Genomic DNA, 23,444 nt, shown 5'->3' on the forward strand with positions numbered 1-23,444 from the left:
ACATCTCTGAGAACCACCTGTATTCCACACATGGGAGATCAGTGAACAGTATTCAGGGAGGGAAGGTGCAAGGATGTAGTTGGTACGAGTGCCTCTAAAATTATTGTCCCAGCAGCTGCATCTGCAGAAGAGGCCTGAACTAAGGCATAACACTTCATAAAAGGTGTGAATGGAGCTCCAGGCATCTACCTTACAAATGTCTAGTACAGGTAACTCAGAGTGGGCCCTCATCCGGGAGAAGAATATACTGAACTGATCACACAGAATGATGCATCCAGAGATCTATGGGAATGGGTTACCTGGACTTGGAATGGGTTACCTAGGGAGGTGGTGGAATCTCCATCCTTAGGGATTTTTAAGGTCCGGCTTGACAAAGCCCTGGCTGGGATGATTTAGTGGGTGTTGGTCCTGCTTTGAGCAGGGGATTGGACTAGATGACCTCCTGAGGTCTCTTCCAACCCTGATATTCTATGATTCTATTTAGTCTCTAGGCAGACAGCTCTTGTCCTTGCAATCATTCTGCTACGGCAACAAATAACCTTGTTGTTTTCCTAAGTGGTTTCGTTCTTTGCCAATAAAAGGCCAAGACCCACCAGACGTCGAGCAAGTGCAGTCTCTTTTATCCAGCAGAAGCACGGGATTTGGGGAAGAAGATCAGCAAGTGAACATGCTGGTTCATGTGAAACTCAGAAATTACCTTGGGGATGAATTTTAGGTGGATGTGAAGAGACTCTCTCTCTATGAAATATGGTGTATGGCAGGTCAGACACGAGTGCTTCCCCCCGTCTGGCCAATGTGATGGCAACTAAGAGCAACCTTCATGGAAAGGTGTGACATGGAACATGTGGCCCAATGGTTCAAAGGGTGCTTGGGTAAGTACTGAGAGTACCAAGTTATGGGTTTCCCCACCAGCAGGAAGGTCCTCATGAGGCTTTTCAGGAATCGAATTGTGGTGGGCTGAGTAAAGACAGAGTGGCCATCCACTGGAAGACGGAAGGCACTGCCTGCTGCCAGGTGGACCCGCAATCAGAAAATGGAAAGTCCTGACATCTTGAGGAAGAGGAGAGAGTCTAAAATAGCGGGATACCTGCTGATTCTAATGATAAATGTTTCTGTTGTGTCAAGGTAGAGAAAAGCCTCTGTTTAGGTAGGGAGCATTTTCTGGTGGAGACTTTTCTGCTGTAATCGAGGATAGTTTGGATGGCTTCTGAACATGAATGTTCCAGGTCTGACACCCATTCACATACCAGGCTGTGAAATTAAGAGCGTCTGGTTGGGATGTCTGATTCTGCCCTTCTCTTGAGTTAACAGACCCAGAAAGGGCCAAATACCGATAGGAGGACGGGTTGACATTCATAGGAAGACCAGCCACAAAGTTATCTGGGCCAACAGGGTGTGCTAAAGATGACCCTGGCCCTGTCGTGGCAAATTTTCTGCAGAACTGAGGTAGCAGGGGGAGGGAAGGAAAGGTGTAGCTCAGATGATCTGTCCAGGATAACAGAAGGGTATCGGCCCTGAAGTCCCAGCTTATATAGCTCTACAACAGTAGAGATTGAATTTCTTGTTTGCTTGAGAGGCAAACAGGCCCCAGAGATGGCATTCCCCACTGGGTAAAGATTTTGTTTAAGACAGAATTGTGAATTTCCCACTTGTGGTTTGTAGAGAAATTCCTGCGGAGACTGTCTGCCAAGTGTTTTGCGCACCTGGTAGGTATGTTCCCCACAGTAATGTGGTTTCTGATGCATCAGTTCCATAATCTCACTGCCCCTTTACCTAGAGGAAGAGATTTCACTCCATCCTCTTTGTTTCTAAACATGAATTTAAATTTTATAAATGATGATTTCGTAACTCAGAAGTGTTGCAGCCAACATGGGGGAATTCTGTATTAGACCTCGTCCTAACAGATGAAGAACAGCTAATCAGAGAACTAAAAATAAATGGTAGTTTAGGTACAAATGATCATGACGTGATCACATTTATAATGTGCAAGCTGAAGCAAGTCCAAACCAGTAATGTATATATATTTGGTGCTTTAATAAGGCTAGTTTCACAAAGCTGAAAACAATTGAGCCAGATCAGGTGGGAGGAAGAATAATCAGAAAATGTGAATGATAAATGGGAATCATTTACGAACACTTTCCTAGATGCCCAAATAGCCAAACTACCACACTCCAGGAAGAAGATCGTACTGATTAAAGAACCAACCTGATTTAGAGGGGAAGTGATGGCAGCTGTCAAAAATAAAAATATATAACAAGTGGAAGAAAGGGGAAGTTGATAGTAATGAATATAGATCAGAAGCTAGAAATTGCAGAAAATTGAAAAGGGAAGCCAAAGGACACAATGAGAACTCTATTGCCAGCAGAAGAAAGAACACTATGAAGGTGGTTTATTTTTTTTTAAACATATTAAAAACAAAAAGAATCCTGACAATGATGTTGGTCCATTACTAGATGGAAACGGTAGAATATCACTAATAATGCAGAAAAGGCAGAAATATTCAATAAATATTTGTTCTTTATTTGGGGAAAAACAGATAATATAGTCGCATCATGTGGTGACAACACTTTTTCCATTCCACTATTCTCTCTAGGAATCTCAAGCAGAAGTAGAGAAGTTATTTAACTTCTCTGTTTGGCATTGGCCCAACCACAGCAGAAACAGTGTGTCCAGTTCTGTCTCCACAATTCAAGAATGATGTTGATAACTGGAAAAGGTTCAGAGAAGAGCCACGAGAATCACAGAATCATAGAATATCAGGGTTGAAAGGGACCTCAGGAGGTCATCTAGTCCAACCCCCTGCGCAAAACAGAACCAATCCCCAACTAAATCATCCCAGCCAGGACTTTGTCAAGCAGGGCCTTAAAAACCTCAAAGGATGAGTCAAAGGATTAGAATTCATTAGAATTAGGATTACATTCACAGTAATACTCAAGGAGATCAATCTATTTAGCTTAACAAAGAGAAAATTAAGGGGTGACAATTACAGTCTATAAGTACATATATGGAGAACAAATATTTAATAATGGGATCGTCAATCTGGCAGAGAAAGGGCTAACACAATCCAATGGATGGAAGTTGAAGACAGAAAAATTCAGAAGGGAATTAAGACATACATTTTTAACAGTGAGAGTAATTAACTATTGGAACAGTTTACCAAGGGTGATGGTGGATTCTCCATCACTGATCATTTTTAAATCAAGACTGGATATTTTTCTAAAAAGGTCTCCCCTAGGAATTACTTTGGGAAGTTCTCTGTCCTTTGCTATGCAGGAGGCCAGACTAGAATCAGCAGTTCTCAAACTATGGGTTGGGACCCCAAAGTGGGTCACAACCCCCATTTTAATAGGATCGCCAGGGCTGGCGTTAGACTTGCTGAGGCTTGGGGCAGAAGCCGAAGCCCGAGCCCCACCACCCGGGGCCGAAGCTGAAGCCCAAGCCCCACCCACTCAGGGTCGAAGCCAAAGCTCAGCAGCGGGGCTCAGGATTCGGCTTCAGTCCTGTGCGGTGGGGCTCAGGTTACAGGCCCCACGCCTGGGGCTGAAGCCCTTGGACTTTGGCCCTTTCGCCTGGAGTGGCGGGGCTCGGGCGGGCTGAGGCTTCAGTCCCCCCTCCTGCCGTTGTGTAGTAATTTTTGTTGTCAGAAGCAGGGTGCGGTGCAATGAAGTTTAAGAAACCCTGGACTAGATGATCACGTCTGGGTTTAGACTCTATGAATCTATGTTGCCTCACATTATCTGGATGTGACAGAACCGTATAAGGGGGAAGGAATGTGTTGCATGCTGGGTGAACTGCCCTCAGTTCCAGGAGAATTATATGAATTCTAGCCTGTCAAGGGAATCTTGCCCAGTATGACTGTCCACGTGGACTCCCCATACTATGAGGTATGCATCCGTAATTAGTCATGTCGAATGTGGGTGGAAGGAAAGGGATAAGTGCTTGCACCTGTTTCATTGTCGTCTGCCACGAAAGAAGCTGTGACTTTTTGAGGGACTGTTACCTTGGTATTCACATTGTCCCTGTATGGTGAGTATAAACAGACTGAAGCAAGGCCTGCAGGCAATGGAGGAGAAGCCTAGTGAACAGCATTATATATGTACATGTTGCCATGTGGCCTAGTAGGGAAAGACAAATCCTGATTGTGATATGAAGTCTGAGGGTGACTTGAGTTATCAAGGTCTGAAATTGTTCTACAGGAAGATAGGCCTTCACTGAGGACAAGAGTCAAAGTGGACTTTTTTCTGTTTACACAGATCTCCAGTGATATCAGGAGGAGGAGTGAGATATGGTCACCGACTGAGCCTCCTGGCTCGATCTGCCCTTTAGTAGCCAGTCATCTAGATATTGGTGTTGGTCCTGCTTTGAACAGGGGTTGGACTAGATGACTTCTTGAGCTCTCTTCCAACCCTGATAGTCTACGATTCTATGATATGGGAAGATAGCGTAGCCACTGCGTCTCCTCTGGGCCACCACCTGATTTGTGAAGGCTTTTGGGTGCTCTCACCAGCCTCAATGGGAGCACCGTGAACTGGTAGTGCTCTTGTTGTACCACAAACCTGAGAAACCTTCTGTGGGACTGGGAAATAGCCACATGAAAGTAAGCATCACTCCTTTCAGGAGCCGCAAACCACGTTCTCTCCTCCAAGGAGGGAATTATTGTTGCCGGTGTCAGCGGGTGAAATTTTGATTTGGAAATAAAGACATTTAGTTGGCATAGTGTGAATTCATTGCTGTTTCACCTGCTATAGTACCATTCATATTTAAACAGTATGACGGGGAACTATTTAGTTTATATAATTTATTCTCACAGCAAATAAATTAATAGCTTAATTGGTTAATAACACAGTAAAAGCATCCTGATTGGTTAATAATTAAACTACACAGCGTTTTAATATCACGCACTGAAAAGGGCCACAGGAGACATGTTAAAGAGCCACTTGTAGCTCACAAGCCACAGTCTGAGTATCACTGCTCTAGACAGTGTATCAGCTACGTCCACTGCGACCTGGAGTGACGTCTTAGCCACCAGCTTTCCTTTATCAATGAGGGCTTGAAATCGACCCCTGTCCTCCTGGGGAAGTTTGAAATAATCTGTGACATTGTAATTTGCTAACAAGGCTGGTAGTCAGCTATTCTGAATTGGAGGCTGACTAATGTAAATACCTTCCCTCCCCAGAAGGCCAAAGCATCTAGTTCCCATGTCAGTGGGAGCAGTCTTGGGATGCTGTATCCTGCATCACTAAGGAGCCGGGCACCGGATGAGTAAATAGGAACTCTGCCCCTTTAGCTGGCACAAAATAGTGGTTTTCAGCCCTTTTTGGGGTAAGGGCACAGGAGGCAGGAGTATGCCACGCAGTCCTGGCAGGTTCCAAAATGGCCTTGTTAACTGGTGGGCTACCCTGTTAAGGCCAGAGAGTTGCAGGTTTTTAAGAGACTATGTTGTGTCTCATTGACCTCAAGATAGATCTGGAGCTCGATCGCCCCCCTCTGCAAAAGCTCCTGGTACTGCCTGTGGTCATCAGTTGAGTATGGGGATGATGGAGCAATTGCTCATCAGGTGAGGAGGATGACACCCATCAGAACCCATGGACCCTGGTCAACCTCCTCCTCCGCAAACTGTGACAGAGCCAGTTGGTATCAATCACAGTGTGATTCTTGCACAGATCCAGGACACCTAATATATGGATCCCAGTGAGCCAGTATGAAGGATTGACCAGCAGGGAGTGAGGGAGCCCCGAAGCATTGGGTACCAATGGTCCCATGGGTAGTTGTATCTGAGAGGAAGCTGGCTCCATGACCTCCTAGGGATTCTGTCAGGACTGGCCCCTCTCAATGTGGAAAGGCTCATCTGGAACATGGAATGAATCCAATGAGAAGGTAGGACCCTGTTCTACTGAAAGTACCAGCACACGAATGCTCCATCTTGTGGACATGGTAGGGGAGGACTTTCTCCTCCTCTAGGTGGTTTCTTCTGGTGTTGTAGCATCTCTGAGGTGGAGACTGCGGATACAGTAAGGTAAAGATATCCTCCAGTGCGGTAAAGTTTCAGTCCTTTCTGGAATTCAAGGAGTCCTGGAAGTCAGGAGCAATGGATCCGGCGTGTCCAATGAGCTCGCACTGAGAGGACCCTACCTGGGATGTGCCAGAAATGTTGAATGGGGTGCAATGTGGAACTCCCAGTTAGTTTGCAGGGGCTGATCTTTCAGACAGTGAGGCAAAGCCAAAGCCAGTACTGTCAGAGCCTTCTTCCTTTGTGCCTTCCCTTCTTGGGCAGAAGATGTATGCGGACCTACTTCCTTACAATCCACCCAACTTAGATCAACACAGGGAAGGATCTTTTCTTAGAGGTAAATCTAGATAGGAGATCTGTCTTTATGCCTATAGATCACATCCCCTGTTCCGTGAGAGTTTCTTAGGCTTAGCGGTTTTGGCCTCTACTCCAGAGCCGTTGCTCGGAGGGATGCTGCCTGCAGTCTGAGGCTGCTGAAATAGGGGGTCTCTCTGGCCTGGACCTGATTGGGGTCTCATGGCTTTCTCCCTGAAATGTTTCCACAGACGGCCCTCTTGTCCCTCCAGGTCTGGGGAGGGAAGGAGCGGCAGGTTCTGCACTTGGCTGTGCTGTGAGTCTCCCAAAGGCAGTAAAGGCACCGCGGGTGTTCATCACCGCCAGAGAAGGAACAGGGTCAGGAGATACAGTTCTTAAACCCCAGGACTCTGGGCATAGTCCTTCTCCATGCAGAGAAGTTCCCCAGGATGGGGAGAAACTAACTAACCCATACTAGTTACACAAAACACTAAAGCACTAAGGCTAAGATTACGAAAAATGATTTACAAACTCTGAAAGTAGAGGAACATTCTTCTGGACACCAAGGATTCTGACTCAGGCTATGCAGTGGTAAGGACGACCTAGAGAGGCATCAGTCTATGCTGCCCTTTATGCCCTTGATACAGAGCACAAGGATGACAACTGTGCAGGCACGGATCAACAGCTACTACTTGTCACAAATCTGCAGTCTCAGGCCCATGGAACGCATGTGTGGAATACACACAGGGCCCACCACCCAAAGAAGAGTTGGTGCTTTTCTTACTCCACAGCTCCTGGACGAGCACAAGTCCATGGGGCCGGATGCGCTGCATCCGAGAGTGCTAAAGGAGTTGGCGGATGTGATTGCAGAGCCATTGGCCATTATCTTTGAAAACTCATGGCGATCGGGGGAAGTCCCGGACGACTGGAAAAAGGCTAATGTAGTGCCCATCTTTAAAAAAAGGGAAGGAGGATGATCCTGGGAACTACAGGCCAGTCAGCCTCACCTCAGTCCCCGGAAAAATCATGGAGCAGGTCCTCAAGGAATCAGTTCTGAAGCACTTAGAGGAGAGGAAAGTGATCAGGAACAGTCAGCATGGATTCACCAAGGGCAAGTCATGCCTGACTAATCTAATTGCCTTCTATGATGAGATAACTGACTCTGTGGATGAGGGGAAAGCGGTGGACATGTTGTTCCTTGACTTTAGCAAAGCTTTTGATACGGTCTCCCACAGTATTCTTGCCAGCGAGTTAAACAAGTATGGGCTGGATGAATGCACTATAAGGTGGATAGAAAGTTGGCTAGACTGTCAGGCTCAACGGGTAGTGATCAATGGCTCCATGTCTAGTTGGCAGCCGGTATCAAGTGGAGTACCCCAAGGGTCGGTCCTGGGGCCAGTTTTGTTCAATATCTTCATAAATGATCTGGAGGATGGTGCGGATTGCACCCTCAGCAAGTTTGCAGATGACACTAAACTGGGAGGAGAGGTAGATACACTGGAGGGTAGGGATAGGATACAGAGGGACCTAGACAAATTAGAGGATTGAGCCAAAAGAAATCTGATGAGGTTCAACAAGGATAAGTGCAGAGTCCTGCACCTAGGACGGAAGAATCCCATGCACCGCTACAGACTTGGGACCGAATGGCTCGGCAGCAGTTCTGCAGAAAATCACCTAGGGGTTACAGTGGACGAGAAGCTGGATATGAGTCAATAGTGTGCCCTTGTTGCCAAGAAGGCCAATAGCATTTTGGGATGTATACGTAGGGGCATTGCAAGCAGATCGAGGGACGTGATCGTTCTCCTCTATTCAACATTGGTAAGGCCTCATCTGGAGTACTGTGTCCAGTTTTGGGCTCCACACTACAAGAAGGATGTGGAAAAATTGAAAAGAGTCCAGCGGAGGGCAACAAAAATGATTAGAGGTCTGGAACACATGAGTTATGAGGACAGGCTGAGGGAACGGGGATTGTTTAGCCTGTGGAAGAGAAGAATGAGGGGGGATTTGATGGTTGCTTTCAACTACCTGAAAGGGGGTTCCAAAGAGGATGACTCTAGACTGTTCTCAGTGGTAGCAGATGACAGGACAAGGAGTAATGGTCTCAAGTTGCAGTGGGGGAGGTTGAGGTTGAATATTAGGAAAAATTTTTTCACTAGGAGGGTGGTGAAACACTGGAATGGGTTACCCAGGGAGGTGGTGGAATCTCCTTCCTTAGATATTTTTAAGGTCAGGCTTGACAAAGTCCTGGCCTGGATGATTTAGTTGGGGATTGGTCCTGCTCTGAGCAGGGGGTTGGACTAGATGACCTCCTGAGGTCCCTTCCAACCCTGATATTCTATGATTCTCTGAGTCACGTGCCTAAATAAGAACCTCAACTCGTCTTAGAGAGAGAGAGAGTGTATCTAGCCCCCCTGGTTGTGTAGAAAAGCCAGAAAAATCTAGGACTCAAGAGCAGGCTAACAGCTTAGACAAGGCAGAAGGCAAAGAAAGGGAACTCAGCACATTGTTTGGATAATATCTCATGACTTTTGGAGGCCTGGCTCCTGCTTTTGAATGTTTGAAGTTGCCGATACTACCCCTAGTGGCTCCAGATAGCAGTTGGACTGGGCAGATTTGGGATCAAATATTGTGGCTGGAACAATAAAGTAGTAAAGATTTTAAAACATTTCAAAAAGGGAAATAAGGAAAAGCTGTTATGGTGTAGTTTTATTTAGAAAGTAAGAACGTACGCTGTGCTACCGTAGCGGATATAATCCTGACTAGACATAAGGTAGCCATGTTGGCTCCTCGTGTTTGAGGAACATGCAGTGCATGCATCACATTAAGAAATGGAAGACTCGCTCTGCAGTTAAGAAAATTAAATCATGGCGGCTTTTCAGTGACCCTTTTAGTTCTAACTGCAACTTACACATTCTCAGCATTCCTCTTTTGTTCCCACATTTAGTCATATTCATCAGCAACCACAAGAGATGAACAAATGTAACTTGTTTACAGAATAAAGTCCAAATAGAGCATGTCAGGTTGCTCTCAGATGGCTCAGTATTGAATGACAATTTATCAGTTTATGAGAAACAATATTTTTCCAAAATTAGCTAGAAAATGAAAAGACAGAGGATTTTCTCAGATAGGACCTTCCAAATTTAAAATGAACTTGACCATTTAATCAACTTTAACCCCCTGCTGGTAAATGGATTCTGTTTATCTTAGAATCAGATAAAATTCATGACCACATACACCCAAACCAAAGAGATTCCCAGTGCTATAGATCAGCCTATTGGTCATTCTTCTGCCTCTTTTCACTTCAGAGACAATACTTTGACTGTTGGCACTAGTTTTGGGGCTTACTTCCATGCTGTCTGGGGCTTCCCTTTAAAGAAATGAGGAAGCAAGATCTCCTCTTAGGGGGTTCGTTTCATCCAAGTGCAGTCTGCAGAATATATTGTCACCAGAGAACATGTAGAGCCCACAGTGCTTAAATAGGGAGACAACATCCAGCCCTTAAACCTGCGCTGCTGTGCAAGTTTAAATTAGTTTAACATGAGAAATATACTAATCTGGCTCTTTAAAATAAAAAGACAAAATGTGTTTAAGCTTTAGCGAGTCCTTTAACAGGAGCAGAATCTCATTTCTCAGCTGTCCCTGGAGAACTGTGAGGCAAACGTTAAGAGGAAATAGTTAGCCTAGCCCGTTAGCCCTTCGGGATGCATAAAGACTGAATCGAGGGGCTGGGGCTTGGGTTTAGGGAAGAGGGTCTGTGACTGTGTGCTACATTGGAACTACTGGGCCCAGGGAAGAGCTGACATGGGATCTCACAGGATAAAACAAAAGTGACTTGCAGCTTTCCCTGCTGGTTACTGAGAGCCTATGACGTTCTGCAGTACAGAGCCACAGTCACCTTCTAGAGAGGCGAGACACTGGGAGATGACAGGTCCCAGGGGAAATGCTCCATCTCCACCTTCATAGACGCACAGTGTAAGGCCAGAAGGGACCATCAGATCACTGACCTCTTGTGCATCACAGGCCATTAAATGTCACCCAGCTAGCCCTGTACTGAGTCCAATGCCTTGTGCTTGGCTAAAGCATACCAGCCCAGACGGCATCCAGGCTGGACTGGAAGACCTCGAGGGTTGGTGCACCCACCTCTTCCCTTGGCAGTTTGTTCCACAGGTCGATCACCCGCACTGCTAAAAATGCATGCCTTATTTCTAACTTGAATGTGTGTGGCTTGGCGTTCAGTCATTGATGCTTGCTCTGCCTTTTGCAGCTAGACTAAATAGCCCTTGACTGCCCAGAATTTTCTCTCTATGAAGATATTTATACACTATGATCGATCTGTGATTGGTTTCCCCCCGGGGTGCCACCTGGAACTGGGGTACCACTGAGCCCTCTGACCAACCAGCCTGGGCTCCCTCTCACGCTGTGCTGCTGTGACAAGCTGCAGACACGCTCCCGGCCTTACACTTCCACCAGCATACACACAGGTAGGGACACACCCAGCTCCAGTTACTTACAGGCTCTTTGACTAGCCACTGCACGAACCAACAGTAGAAAGGCTAAAGCCAGGTAACTCAGCTCCCCAGGCACGCACTCCCCCTGGAGCATAAACCCAAAATTATACTGTCTTGCGCTGCACAGGGACCTGTATTGCGTAAGCTCACAGAGTCCCCCGCTCTCCATTGTGGAGAGGAATATACAACAGCCCCTCTGAGCTAAGATTCCCACACACTTCACTCTGAACTCACTGGTTTAGATAAAGCAAAAACAAGTTTACTAACAACAAAAGATAGATTTTAAGTGATTATAAGCAATAGGAAACAGATTAAAGCAGATTACCTACCAAATAAACAAAACACACACTGGGTCTAAGATAGTAGAAAGATAGGCTATGAATTAGCAAATTCTCACCCTGGCTAATGATACAAATAGAATGCAGATCCTTAAGGGACACACTGCACTTGCTTTGCAGCTTGGAATCCCCAGGTTTTCATACACAGGCTAGAAGAAAAGGAGGACTTGTGGCACCTTAGAGACTAACCAATTTATTTGAGCATGAGCTTTCGTGAGCTACAGCTCACTTCATCGGATGCATACCGTGGCAACTGCAGCAGACTTTATATATACACAGAGAATATGAAACAATACCTCCTCCCACCCCACTGTCCTGCTGGTAATAGCTTATCTAAAGTGATCATCAGGTTAGGCCATTTCCAGCACAAATCCAGGGGGTGAGGGAGTGAGAGAACCTGGATTTGTGCAGGAAATGGCCCAACTTGATTATCATGCACATTGTGTAAAGAGTTGTCACTTTGGATGGGCTATCACCAGCAGGAGAGTGAATTTGTGTGGGGGGGTGGAGGGTGAGAAAACCTGGATTTGTGCTGGAAATGGCCTAACCTGATGATCACTTTAGATAAGCTATTACCAGCAGGACAGTGGGGTGGGAGGAGGTATTGTTTCATATTCTCTGTGTATATATAAAGTCTGCTGCAGTTTCCACGGTATGCATCCGATGAAGTGAGCTGTAGCTCACGAAAGCTCATGCTCAAATAAATTGGTTAGTCTCTAAGGTGCCACAAGTACTCCTTTTCTTTTTGCGAATGCAGACTAACACGGCTGTTACTCTGAAACCTATACACAGGCTAGAAATGCCTTTAGCCTGGGTCCAGCACTTCCCCCAGTTCATTCTTCATTCCTCAAGGGTTTCCAGGAGTGTTCTTGTATGGGGAGTGAAGAACAACAGATGAGGTCACTGCCTGCCTTATATAGTTTTAGCATATGGCAGGAACTTTTGTTTCAAAACTTGGTTCCCTAACCAGTTTGTGGAAAAATACTGACATCCCAAGGTGGAGTTCAGAGTCATATGTCCCTGTAGAGTCATAGCAGCCATTACTTACAGGCTGTCTGAAGTGTTCTCAGGAAGGCTTACCAGGTGGGAGACAAGCTTCTCTTAAGTGCTATTGTTTTCCCTAATGGCTCATTACTCTGAATAGGCCCTTCCCCAATCACAGAATCATAGAATATCAGGGTTGGAAGGGATCTCAGGAAGTCATCTAGTCCAACCCCCTGCACAAAGCAGGACCGATCCCCAATTAAATATCCCAGCCAGGGATTTGTCAAGCCTGACCTTAAAATCTTCTAAGGAAGGAGATTCCACCACCTCCCTAGGTAATGCATTCCAGTGTTTCACCACCCTCCTAGTGAAAACGTTTTTCCTAATATTCAACCTCAACCTCCCCCACTGCAACTTGAGACCATTACTCCTTGTTCTGTCATCTGCTACCACTGAGAACAGTCTAGAGCCATCCTCTTTGGAACCCCCTTTTAGGTAGTTGAAAGCAGCTATCAAATCCCCCTTCATTCTTCTCTTCCGTAGAGTAAACATCCCCAGTTCCCTCAGCCTCTCCTCATAACTCATGTGTTCCAGTCCCCTAATCGTTTTTGTTGCCCTCCGCTGGACTCTTTCCAATTTTTCCACATCCTTCTTGTAGTGTGGGGCCCAAAACTGGACACAGTACTCCAGATGAGGCCTCACCAGTGTCGAATAGAGGGATCCAATCACTATCTAGACTGAAAGCATCTTGCCTAGTGGGCTTCATCCAGGTGTAACTACATTTGAAATACAGATACATAGCCAGTATTTATAACTTCAGATACAAAAGTGATTCATGCACACAAATAGGATAATCATATTCAGCAAATCATAACTGTCCCAGTGACCCCTCACATGACTTATTTTATACAACAGGCATCCTAATTATGCCATAATCATTCCATAATGTTACTACGACGAATATGGGAAGCAGTGTCGCACAAGCCACCTCTCAATCTTCTTTCCAACAAGCCAAACATATGGAGCGCTAAGTCTTTCACTGTAAGGCATCGTCTCCAAGTTACACCAGCGGGAGCACTGGTCTGTAGCCCTGGTGGGCCATACCTCCACAGCCAAGAGTTCATTACCTGAAAAACTTCTATTTTTCTGTGCAAGTAGGAAGAGGGGCCTCAGCTCCTGGCAAGTGGCCAATGCAGTCCTTGGTTTGGCAAAATAGGGGCATCTGGTATATCGACCTATCTGAACTAGATCTGCCCCCAAAATTCTCCCAAAGTCATAAAACAAGAGCGAGACTAGCCTATCTGCAAGGCAGGATGTACGTTAAAGAACATTGTAACTTTCCATACAGGTCTCGATTTTTCCAACATGTCAACAGGAGAATGTTTCCGCAACAAAGCCAGACCAAGTCTCACGATTCAGATCTCAGCTCGGAAAGAGCCACAACCAACGTGTCCAAGGCTGCTGAAGCAAAAAGAGTTTCAGGTTTAAGAGCACCTGGTGCAGAGGCAGACGCCAATTGTAAGTGTGTAACTGGAAGCTATGCAGGCCTGTCACTCTTCTGTCCACCAACATTAACCACTAACTCCAACCTGTGGGTCCCAGGAGCGGAAGCAGGAGCCTGTCTGTGTTTTTCCCTTTTCTGAGTAAATTTCTTATAGAAACCACTAACTAGATCAGTGTCTATAGCAATCAATGATTGCTATGTGGAGAGCAATGAATCAAGCCACCGTGCATACCAGTTTCAAAGCCTCCGCTTCCCCAACCCCCCCACCCCCACCCCGTGCCCTCACTTCAGCGTAATCAGTCAGTAATATTTAATCACTAACTGGAACTCAGCCGACAGTCTCATTTTTCTCTTGAGACACAGAGAATCCAAGCCAGCCTAGCAGCAAGGCTAAGAATAAAGCTGCATTCAGCTGTGGATTAGGTAGCTGCGCTTAATGCCTTTTCTACAGCTATATTGTTTTTAAGTCATCCAACACACCACCAAGGACTGTTGTTCAGCCCAGTCTCTGCCCAACAGGAATGAAGTCACCGTGTTCAGGAAAAGATTTTCTGACCAGTCACCGCAGAACTAAGACAGGTGTCCCAGTACTGGCTTGTGTTCTGCATGTGCGAGTGAATACACACATGTATTTCTAGTTAAAAGACAGGCCTTTCAACTTGGTGTAAAGTTATTACGGGTTTTTTTGGGGTTTGTGGAAGGTGGGTGATGTGGAAGATGGAAAAAAGTCCAAAAAAAAGTCTCTCTAATCATGTTAAAACCACTCCCCACTCTCGACTGCCCCAAACTCAGCAGAGGTCATGTAAATAGCAAGCATACCAGCTTGGGGGAGGGGGAGGTACCACTGAGAATCTCCGGGAAAGAGACATACCGAGAGCTACCAGCGACAGATGGACTGGGACCCAACGGGAGTAAAGGGAAAACTCCACTCTGTGTTAGAGACAAGATGGCACAGAAGCACTCCATTCTCAGAAGGGAAGACATTTCTCACTTGGACCCTGCTGTCCTTAGACTAATCACAACAGTGCAAGTGTTCCAGCTTCACGAACAATTCAACACTTGGGCTTTAACTGCAACCAGAGTTTAGCAAGCTCTCGTTCCGGGTGTGACCCTGCACCTGCGCACTGCAAACTCCAATCAGGAGAGCCAGACACAGGCAATGAGTGTCATCAGGGTGCCACGGGCAAGGCGGGAACCCTCTGCCCTAGTCTACAGAAAGCTCATTTCTCTACACTTTTCCACTGGTAGCAGCACTAAAGTGGACAAAAGGCACCGGAGGCCACTGGCACCACGCTGTCTGGATCTGCTCAGACCAGGGTGAGACAACATGGGGCTCTGCTGATAACCAGGGCTTTGGAGCTGTGCTCCAGCTCCGCTCCAGCTCCAGGCAAAAACCTGCAGCTCCACTGCTCCGGAGCTGCTCCGCGCTCCAGCTCCGGGCTCCGCTCCAAAGCCCTCCTGATAACGTGGAGCATGGTCAACACTAGCACGTCCATGGCTTCCCCCTTAGACGAGCTGAGCCAGGGGTGGGATTCTGGCAAAACCAAGCCCGTTGTGAACCCTGCTGACACGAGCAGGGATGCAGAGAACCCACGGTGGCTGCTCAGGCCAGGAGGGAAGGGCTTGGAGACAAATCCTCATTTGGTAAGTCAGCATCCTCTAGGACACAGGGCTGACATCTCCCTCTCCACAGCCCGCTCTCATCTAAGGAACCCAGAGGCAGCCCCTCACACTTCACAGCTGTTAGAAGTGATCACATGCAGAACCAACCAACCACCTCAGTCCAACTCAACAGCCCAGACTGGCGTGGGACATCTGGTTCATGACAGGAAAGCTCTCCTTGCTGAGGGACAGGCCGCCCTCCGAGTGTCCACAAGCAAGTGCAGTCAGTACGGTCTGGTGGGCCATTCACTCACTTCCCCGGAGGGTGCACAGGGCACATCCCTGCCAATTCAATGCAATCAGATTTGCCTCCACACTTTTGCTACTGTTTTGATTGTTGGTTTAAATAGGCCTTACCTGAATGAGAACAAAGGGGCAGGGGTGGAGCTGTGGCCTAAGAAACGTGGGTCCAGTAGAAAAACCGCAGAGCCATGAGAGAAACTGGCAGACAGTGAGCGACAGAACCCACCGTGCAGCATGGAGCAGCCATGTAAAATGAGCTCTTTGAAACGGCACTTAAGAGCCCGAGTCCAAACCTGAACTGGGAGACTCCTCAACTGAGACCAAGGGATCTTTCCTATGGGACTCTCCCACAACAGCTGCTAAAGACAACTGGCTACGGGAGCAGTGACTGCTCTAGATGAGCACCCGGGACACCTTCCCATCCCATCGGTGATGTCAGTCACAAGGCACACAAAAAATGTTCAAGCAAACAAGCATGGAGACCAGAAAGAGCATAAAAAGAAGGCCCTGGCAGGGTCTCGGAGGGTGCCAAGATCTGCTCACCCTGAACAATATTTGCACCAAAGCAATTCTGAGCGCTGGAGCCCCCCTGACAACGCTCCTTGCATTTTCCCATACGGACAGCAGCTTTGCCCTAGTCCCTTTCAAAGCGTGGGTGAGGAGCAGGTCCTTCCTCCCAGTGCCCTGCAGTTCCCACCCGGAGCCAGAGTGGTTTTACCAGCACATTTTCCCTTTTCAAAATGCTTTCCTCTCCCCAGTTGCTCTGAGAGACCCACACCAACCTCAGGGGAAGCGGACTAAGGCCTCTAGAGGCGGGCTGATCCCTGGGCCTGTCAATAGCCTCTCAGACGTCAATGTGCAGGCTAAACCCTGCGGAATCCGGCACTGACGACCCAGTGCACAAAGTGAAAGCAACTGTGCTCCAAGTGCTGTCCCAGGCGGAGTCAGTGACTTAAAATGAACAGAGGAAACACATCTGCCCCCCGAAACTCCCTGGTGTTACCCACAACACTGGCAGGTGCAGCATTTCCAGGGAGGAGGAGAGGACTGGATGTTCCTTTAACGTGGGGGCTGGACACTGAAAAGAAACTCTGTGCAAAAAGCACAGTGGGGCACCACGTTCCTAGAGTCTTGGTGGCTACAGAGCAAGTGTTTCCTAACTGACACCCCTGTAAAGTCAAGCTGGAGTCCTCCCTTCCCCCGCTCTAAGAAAGGCTGAAGAAACCCTGCTGCCTTCAGATTAGCTCCTCTGCGACATCTGTGCAGCGACAGGGACTTCAGCCTTGCTCTGGGGAGTAGAGTCAGCGGATGAGTACATACAAACTGGTGACGTAGCTGAGGCTTAGGAAAGCAAGGCATGCAGGAAGCCTGTAAAAGACTGCACTTCGTTTTCTGGGCCAAGTCAGCCTGCATGCGTCAGGATTATTACGGTCCAGCACCCACTGATTCCATGGGCTACTATTACCCAAGGGGTGCTTGTATGGAAATGCCTTTCCAAGGAGGGGAGAAGGGGCTTGAGAAGATTAAGGAAAAGGGGCAATTCTCAGTGAAGACTATGGCCGCATCAATGGAAATGTAACATCACGCAGAACACTGAGCCCTTTGGCTCTGTTCCTGCGCTACAATGCTGCCATTATTTTGCTGACAACTGATAATTATCTACAAGCTGAAAAACACTGGTATTCCCAGCTTGCCACAGAAGGGTTTTTGCTATGTCCCTCTTAATTACATCAGCAGGATTTACACACCAAGAACTTCAAAAGCAAAAAACGTGATTAAAAGGATAAATGAAAAAAAATAACCTGTAATCGCCCCTCCACTTCCCATACATGGAAACCCGAGTTCACCCCCCCGCCAAAAACAGTAGCAATGTTTCTGTAAACAAACTAGGATAAGGTTTAACTACATCTCAGAATGATGGTCTCAAATGGACCCTTACGCAGGAAGAAAGGTGGCCACTTCACAGGGGAGCAGACATGAGCCGTGTTTCTAAACTGTGTAGAAAAAAAACCCACTTTTCACGTTGGGGGAAGAAATTCCTTTAGGCAAGGAAGGGAGCGCCCCAGTGCCTGCTGTCTGTAACCCTTCACGCTTTCTTTTGCCAAGGACACCACAGAGGGAGAGAATCCTCCACAACAAGGCCTGTTCTAGCTCAGCCAGCAGAGATGGGCCACTTGCAGCAGGCATGGAGTGAGGGCCTCTGGCCCGTGCCATGCAAGCGACCCCAGGTGTTGCCCATGAGCACCACTAAATCGTGAAAATCTTAGTAGCCACTTTTCAAACTTTGGCCTTAATCTGTATTTCGGATTTGCCCTCCATGAAAGGGGGATAACAATAGTTAGAGCACTTGCCTCCAGAGGGTGCTGGGAGGCTTAATTATGGTTTGTAAAGTAATTAGCCATCTTCAGATGAGAGCGAGAGTATGAACCGCACCAATTTCCTGCAGTTAAACTGTAAACTGGGAGTTCATAAAATTAACCTCCTCCTTGTTGCCAGCTCACCCAAACATTTAGCAATCACCGACACAAGAGCCTATGAGTAGCTGGAGTCTCTAGGACACTGCTAAAGTGGAGTGACTAACCCCAGCCCTGCTGGTACTTTCAGAACAGGGAAGGAGTTTTTACTTTAACAACCTCCACGGTCCGCCCACCCAGGTAGCAGTTTCTTTGCACGCTACATTCTGCCTGAACTTTCTTCAGGAATATAGGTGCTCTAGATCAGTGTTTCTCAACTTTTTCGATACTGGACACCAGCTTCCTGCCTTCCTAACTGTGTTGGGGAGATCTCAGGGACCAGCACCAGACCACAGAGAAACACTGCTCTAGGGAAAAAAGCAAAGAGACTATTCATCTCCCAGCCCTTTACAATTCTCATGTAAGAAAGGCTCACATTCTTCCTGTCTCGTCATTGCTGTGTGGACATCATTAGGTCACGACCCCTTCCCACACCAAAGTGCCAATGCAACCACTTCTGTGTGACACTACACCCCATATTCATCATGGGGGTATGATTATGGCATGATTATGACATAATTATGATGCATTTTGTACAAGATGAGTCATGTGAGGAGTCACTGGAAAAGTTATTTGCTGAATACGATTATCCTATTTCTATGCATGTATCGTTTTTGTATCTGAAGTTTGAATATTGACTATGGATCTGTATTTCAAATGTGTTTACTCTGGAAAACACCCACAGCTAGCCTTTTAGGTACAATAACGATGAAACAAGACAGTGCTAATGGCTCATCAACAAAGACAATGGGCTATGGAAAAGCTCAGCCTTCCTGTAAACATTTCAGTGGGCCTGTGATGGCTGCCATGAATCAGCAAGGGCACGTGACCAGGCCACAGGATACTGAACTTCATTTTGGGTACCTGTATTTTTCCACAAATTGGGTGGGAACTGAGTTTGGAACAAAGGATTCCTGCCATATGTTAAAGCTATATAAGGTGGGGTCTGATATCATCGAGTGGCCTCACTCCCCACACAAGAGAACTCCTGTAAACATCTGATGAACAAAGACTGAACTGAGGCAATTGCTGGTCCCAGGGTAAAAGGATTTCTAGCTTGTGTATGGAAACCTGGTGGACCACTTGTATCATCAGCCAGGGTAAGAAATTGCTAATTCATATTCAGTCTTTCCACTATTTTAGGCTTAGTTAGCGGTTTTGTTTATTTGCTAAATAATCTGCTTTGATCTGTTCGCTATCCCTTATAATCACCTAAAATCTATTTTTTGTAGTTAATAAACTTGTATTTTTTGCTTTATCTAAACCAGCGTGCCTTTGAGTGAAGTGTCTGGAGAAAAATCTCAGCTTGATTAACACAGGCTTGTTGAGGGGAAGGGAGGGGAGGGGAAGGCGAACTGTATGCATGAGCTTACCTTGTACAGATGCCTGTGCAGTGCAAGATGGTATAAATCTGGGTTTATACTCCAGCGGGGGGTGCGAGCCTGGGGAGCTGGGAAATTGGCTGCTGTTTGCGGTTTTACTTTGGTGGCTTAGGTATAGCACTAAGGTAGCTCAGTTTGGGTGTGTGGCGCCACCTGGTGTCGTGTTGGGCGATAACGGGACCTGGTGAGGCTGGCTGTATCTCCAGCAAGCAGTATGGGAAGGGCCAGCCCAGCTGGCTGGTTAGAGGGGCTCAGCAGTTCCCACAGCTCCCAGACTGCCACCCCAGGGGTGACAACCCGTTACACTCTCATTTCCTGGTTTAAGCTTTGTAGGTTTCATGAGCTTTGTAGGTTTCATGAGCTTTGTAGTCTTTTTGTAGAGAGGCGGAGCTCCGGGGCAACACAATTATGTCCCCTCACACTTGACATGTATTTGAGGAGGAGCAGCTGCTACCTCTCTGGATTTATATCACACTTTCCTTGATAAACACTTTAATTTTCGTAAGACTGTTACAGCCTCCATGGTTTGCAGCAGGAACTTGAAATTTGCCAGAGGGATTGTCCTTGGCTCAGAGAGATGCCCCATGGAAATCTATTCAGTTGGGGCCACGCTATAAGAGGTCACCAATTGCCACTTCTTGCCTGGGTCTTGCTTTGCACAGCTTGCTGAAGACTTGCTGCTCAACACTCCTGCAGCATGCCATGGCCAGGTGAAACGCTGCACTGGACACACATTCTCCTCTGCCCCACGGCTCAGATGAATGTGTCCTGGGAGCCAAGAGCTCATGTCTACTGCCACTGAATGGTGATGTTAATTCTGTGTCCTGCACAGCTTTAATCACGGAGTGAGGCCTCAAAGGTCAAACACTCTAGGAACAGAACCCAGATCTCTAATACAGCAAGTGCCATCCTCAGGCCCTCAGCCACACTGACTCACAGGCTCTGCTATGCTGTTTGTAAGCAGGGCTAGCCATGCATATGGAAACCCAATGTTTCAGTGTGTGATGCATCCTTCATTAATGGCTAGCCCACAGACAACAGCCTACTCTGGCTGCCAGCTATTGCAGTTAATCCTTCAGCTGCAGTGGTGGTGGTCTGTACTGCAGTGCACAGTCTAAAGTTCAGATCCTGGAGGGAGTGATAGAGCGGGGAGGAGAGCCAAGGTATCTTACAGTTGCACATCACTATTTTGTTTTTTCTTTTAAAAATCCTAGGAAATTACAATTAAAAACCTAATGTAAAAGAATATTAAAACCACAATACCAAATCTTTGAAAGTTAGGAAATGCCCAAATGAAGTTTGCCTGAGTCACCTTAACTCTGCCCCCTTGTACCATGTTTTACGATACAAAATTTGGTTTAATTTTAATGGATACTGTGTGACTAAACCCTCAAGCTAGCTTAGAAAATTCTGACCTCTAATTACATTACCACATACTCTGTTTTCCCCACAGGACCCTGTATGACAAAGTTGGGTCAGAAAGCAGGAGGGACTAGGGAAGGGAAGATGGCTCAGGAGCCTAAACGGTCACAGGCCTCTGTGTGATAGCACAAATCATTGTTGCAATGTAAGCTTGTGTCCTGAGCCAAGTCTACGTTCTTAGGCCCTGATCCAGAGCCCACTCAAGCCAACGGAACAGCTCCTGCTGACAGCAGTGCGCTCTCATGCTATCAGAGCAGAATACAAGGTTCATACTGTGGCTCTTTGTTGCTCCTCTCAGATCCTTATTCCAAGGACAAGCCAAGGTCAGCTGCTGTCTGGGAACAGCCTTGTGTTCAGGAACGCTTTGCAACTGCAGCCTTCATTAGCCATTTGTGCTGGCCCCTGCCTACCCTAACTACAATCTAACATACACGTGCCATCTTCGTTATGGGTCTTCGTTTAGGACACGAGACTTGTTCCTCCCAGTTACATTAGCCGTACCATTCAGCAGCCCCGCATACCCCACTACAAAAGCATAAACATCACAGCTTCAGCTTCTCTCTCACACACCCTTAGAAAGAAGCCAACCCACAAAAACGACAGCATCCCGTTGCTTTAGCAGAGACTTAGTAAACCTGAACTACCCGCTCTTCCATTAGTGAATATATCACAGTCGTGCCCCTGACAGCGGCTGACTCTGCCTTTTTGCGCCTCCTCCAGATGAAAACAAAGATGCAGTCATTCCCATTTCAGTACAGCGCAGGCATGCTGACCCGGGGCACCTGGCCATGTCTCAGCATGCAAGCCCAATCCTTACATGCACGGAATGAAGTCTTGGCTATGCATATTTTCCCCTCCAACGTCTTGTTTTATGAATGAGCATGGCCTTTTTCCATAGGAATCAGAGAAGCCCTGGACTATACACTGAGGGCACTCTCAGTGAAAAGATTACTTTCTTGTCTCCAAGAAATGAATACAGCCATTTATAGTACAACAGGCCAGCGATTCCCAAAATCAGCAGCCGAGAGCAGCTCATCACTGACTCCAGGCAGCCCATACAGCCATCCAGAAACTCATTTCCCTTTGTCCAGTGGGATACGCCCTTTCTCCAAGCTCTCAAGTCTTTCACATGACAGAGCCTTAGAGAGGATGCACTGAACAGTCTCCCTAAATTTCTAGGCTACAATTTACTGACCTCTCTTTCCAGGTTAACTCCAGTACCATGGGTCCTCTCACGACTGAATCTATCCACGTACTGCAGTCCCTTTATGCTGACTCCACCAGAACAGCCCCCGTAGGAGTTCCACCAACATACGGGGAGTCCCAAAGAGCTGCCACAGAACGCCTTTTGCCATTCCCCGGGGTCGGTGTATGGGGTAGGCACATTCCTGGGGAACAGGAGGCATGGCTGGGGTATTGCGTTGCTCGGGCTACTTCTGGCTGGCCGGAGCGGTGCTGAGAACCCCTTGCCACCAGTGGGCCAGACAGGGCAGCGCATTAACCAACACCAGGTTTCAGCCTCCGGAGGCGAGGCACCTTCACCTGGGTGCCATGCTGAGCTCAGAATTCAGGCAAGAATAGAACAGGCCCATGCCCCTGGAGACTTGTTGTGAGCACTCCTCTCTCCGGCAGGATTCCACAGAGGACAAGCCCAAGCTCCCCAAATATTTGACAACTCAAACACACACTCTGTCCTGCAGGAATCTGTCAGGGATGGGGGAGAAGGAACAGGGAGCGTGCAGGCCCATTCAGCGACTGCCTCCCGAAGGCTGGAGCTATGTAGCATTCACCTCACTCCATTGTTCCTAAGATTCTGTTTGCTGGTCTTTAGTGAGGCAGGCCCCTGAGCTAACTGGGGGCTCTAAGCTGGAGCTATTGAGCTGGCTCTGAGCTAACTGGGGGCTCTAAGCTGGTGCTTTGTGCTCTAGTCAGACTTTCCAACTTAGCGCGGCACAATGTCTGCTAGGTGCAGGGCAAACGAAAGTCTCACTTGTTCCGGAGGAGGCGGAGAAAGGCAGACTGACAGCTGTAAAGACTAAAAGGACAAATCAGTCTGACCCTTACTAATTCAGAAGGGGGGTGTGGGGGGGAGGGAGATAAATTCGTAATTCCAAAGCCAGAATGGATCATTGTGATCACCTTGTCTGACCTCCTACATAGCACAGGCCAGAGAACTCCCCCAAAACATTTCCTAGAACAGATCATTTCGACAAACATCCAGTCTAGATTTAAAAAGTGCCAGTGATGGAGAATCCCCCCTGACCCTTGGTAAATTGTTCCAATGGTTAATTACTCTCAAGGTGGGGGAGCCGGAACAGGAGACCAAAGAGCTGGAAAGAAGTGAGGTATTTACTCAAAAGAAATTAAAATGCTCCAGACCTGTTTCAGTTAACAATACTCAGGGCTTCAAATATTCTCCACTGAGAGGAAAAAAAAAAATTAACTCCAAAATTCAAAAGGGGTGCTTTCCGTATTTTCAAACTAAACGAAATGGGGGGGGGGAGGAGGGGGAGAATAGCTCAGTGGTTTGAGCATTGGCCTGCTAAACCCAGGGTTGTGAGTTCAATCCTTGAGTGGGCCATTT

This window comes from Eretmochelys imbricata, chromosome 11, assembly GCF_965152235.1.
Source record: "Eretmochelys imbricata isolate rEreImb1 chromosome 11, rEreImb1.hap1, whole genome shotgun sequence".
Lineage (NCBI taxonomy): Eukaryota > Metazoa > Chordata > Testudines > Cheloniidae > Eretmochelys > Eretmochelys imbricata.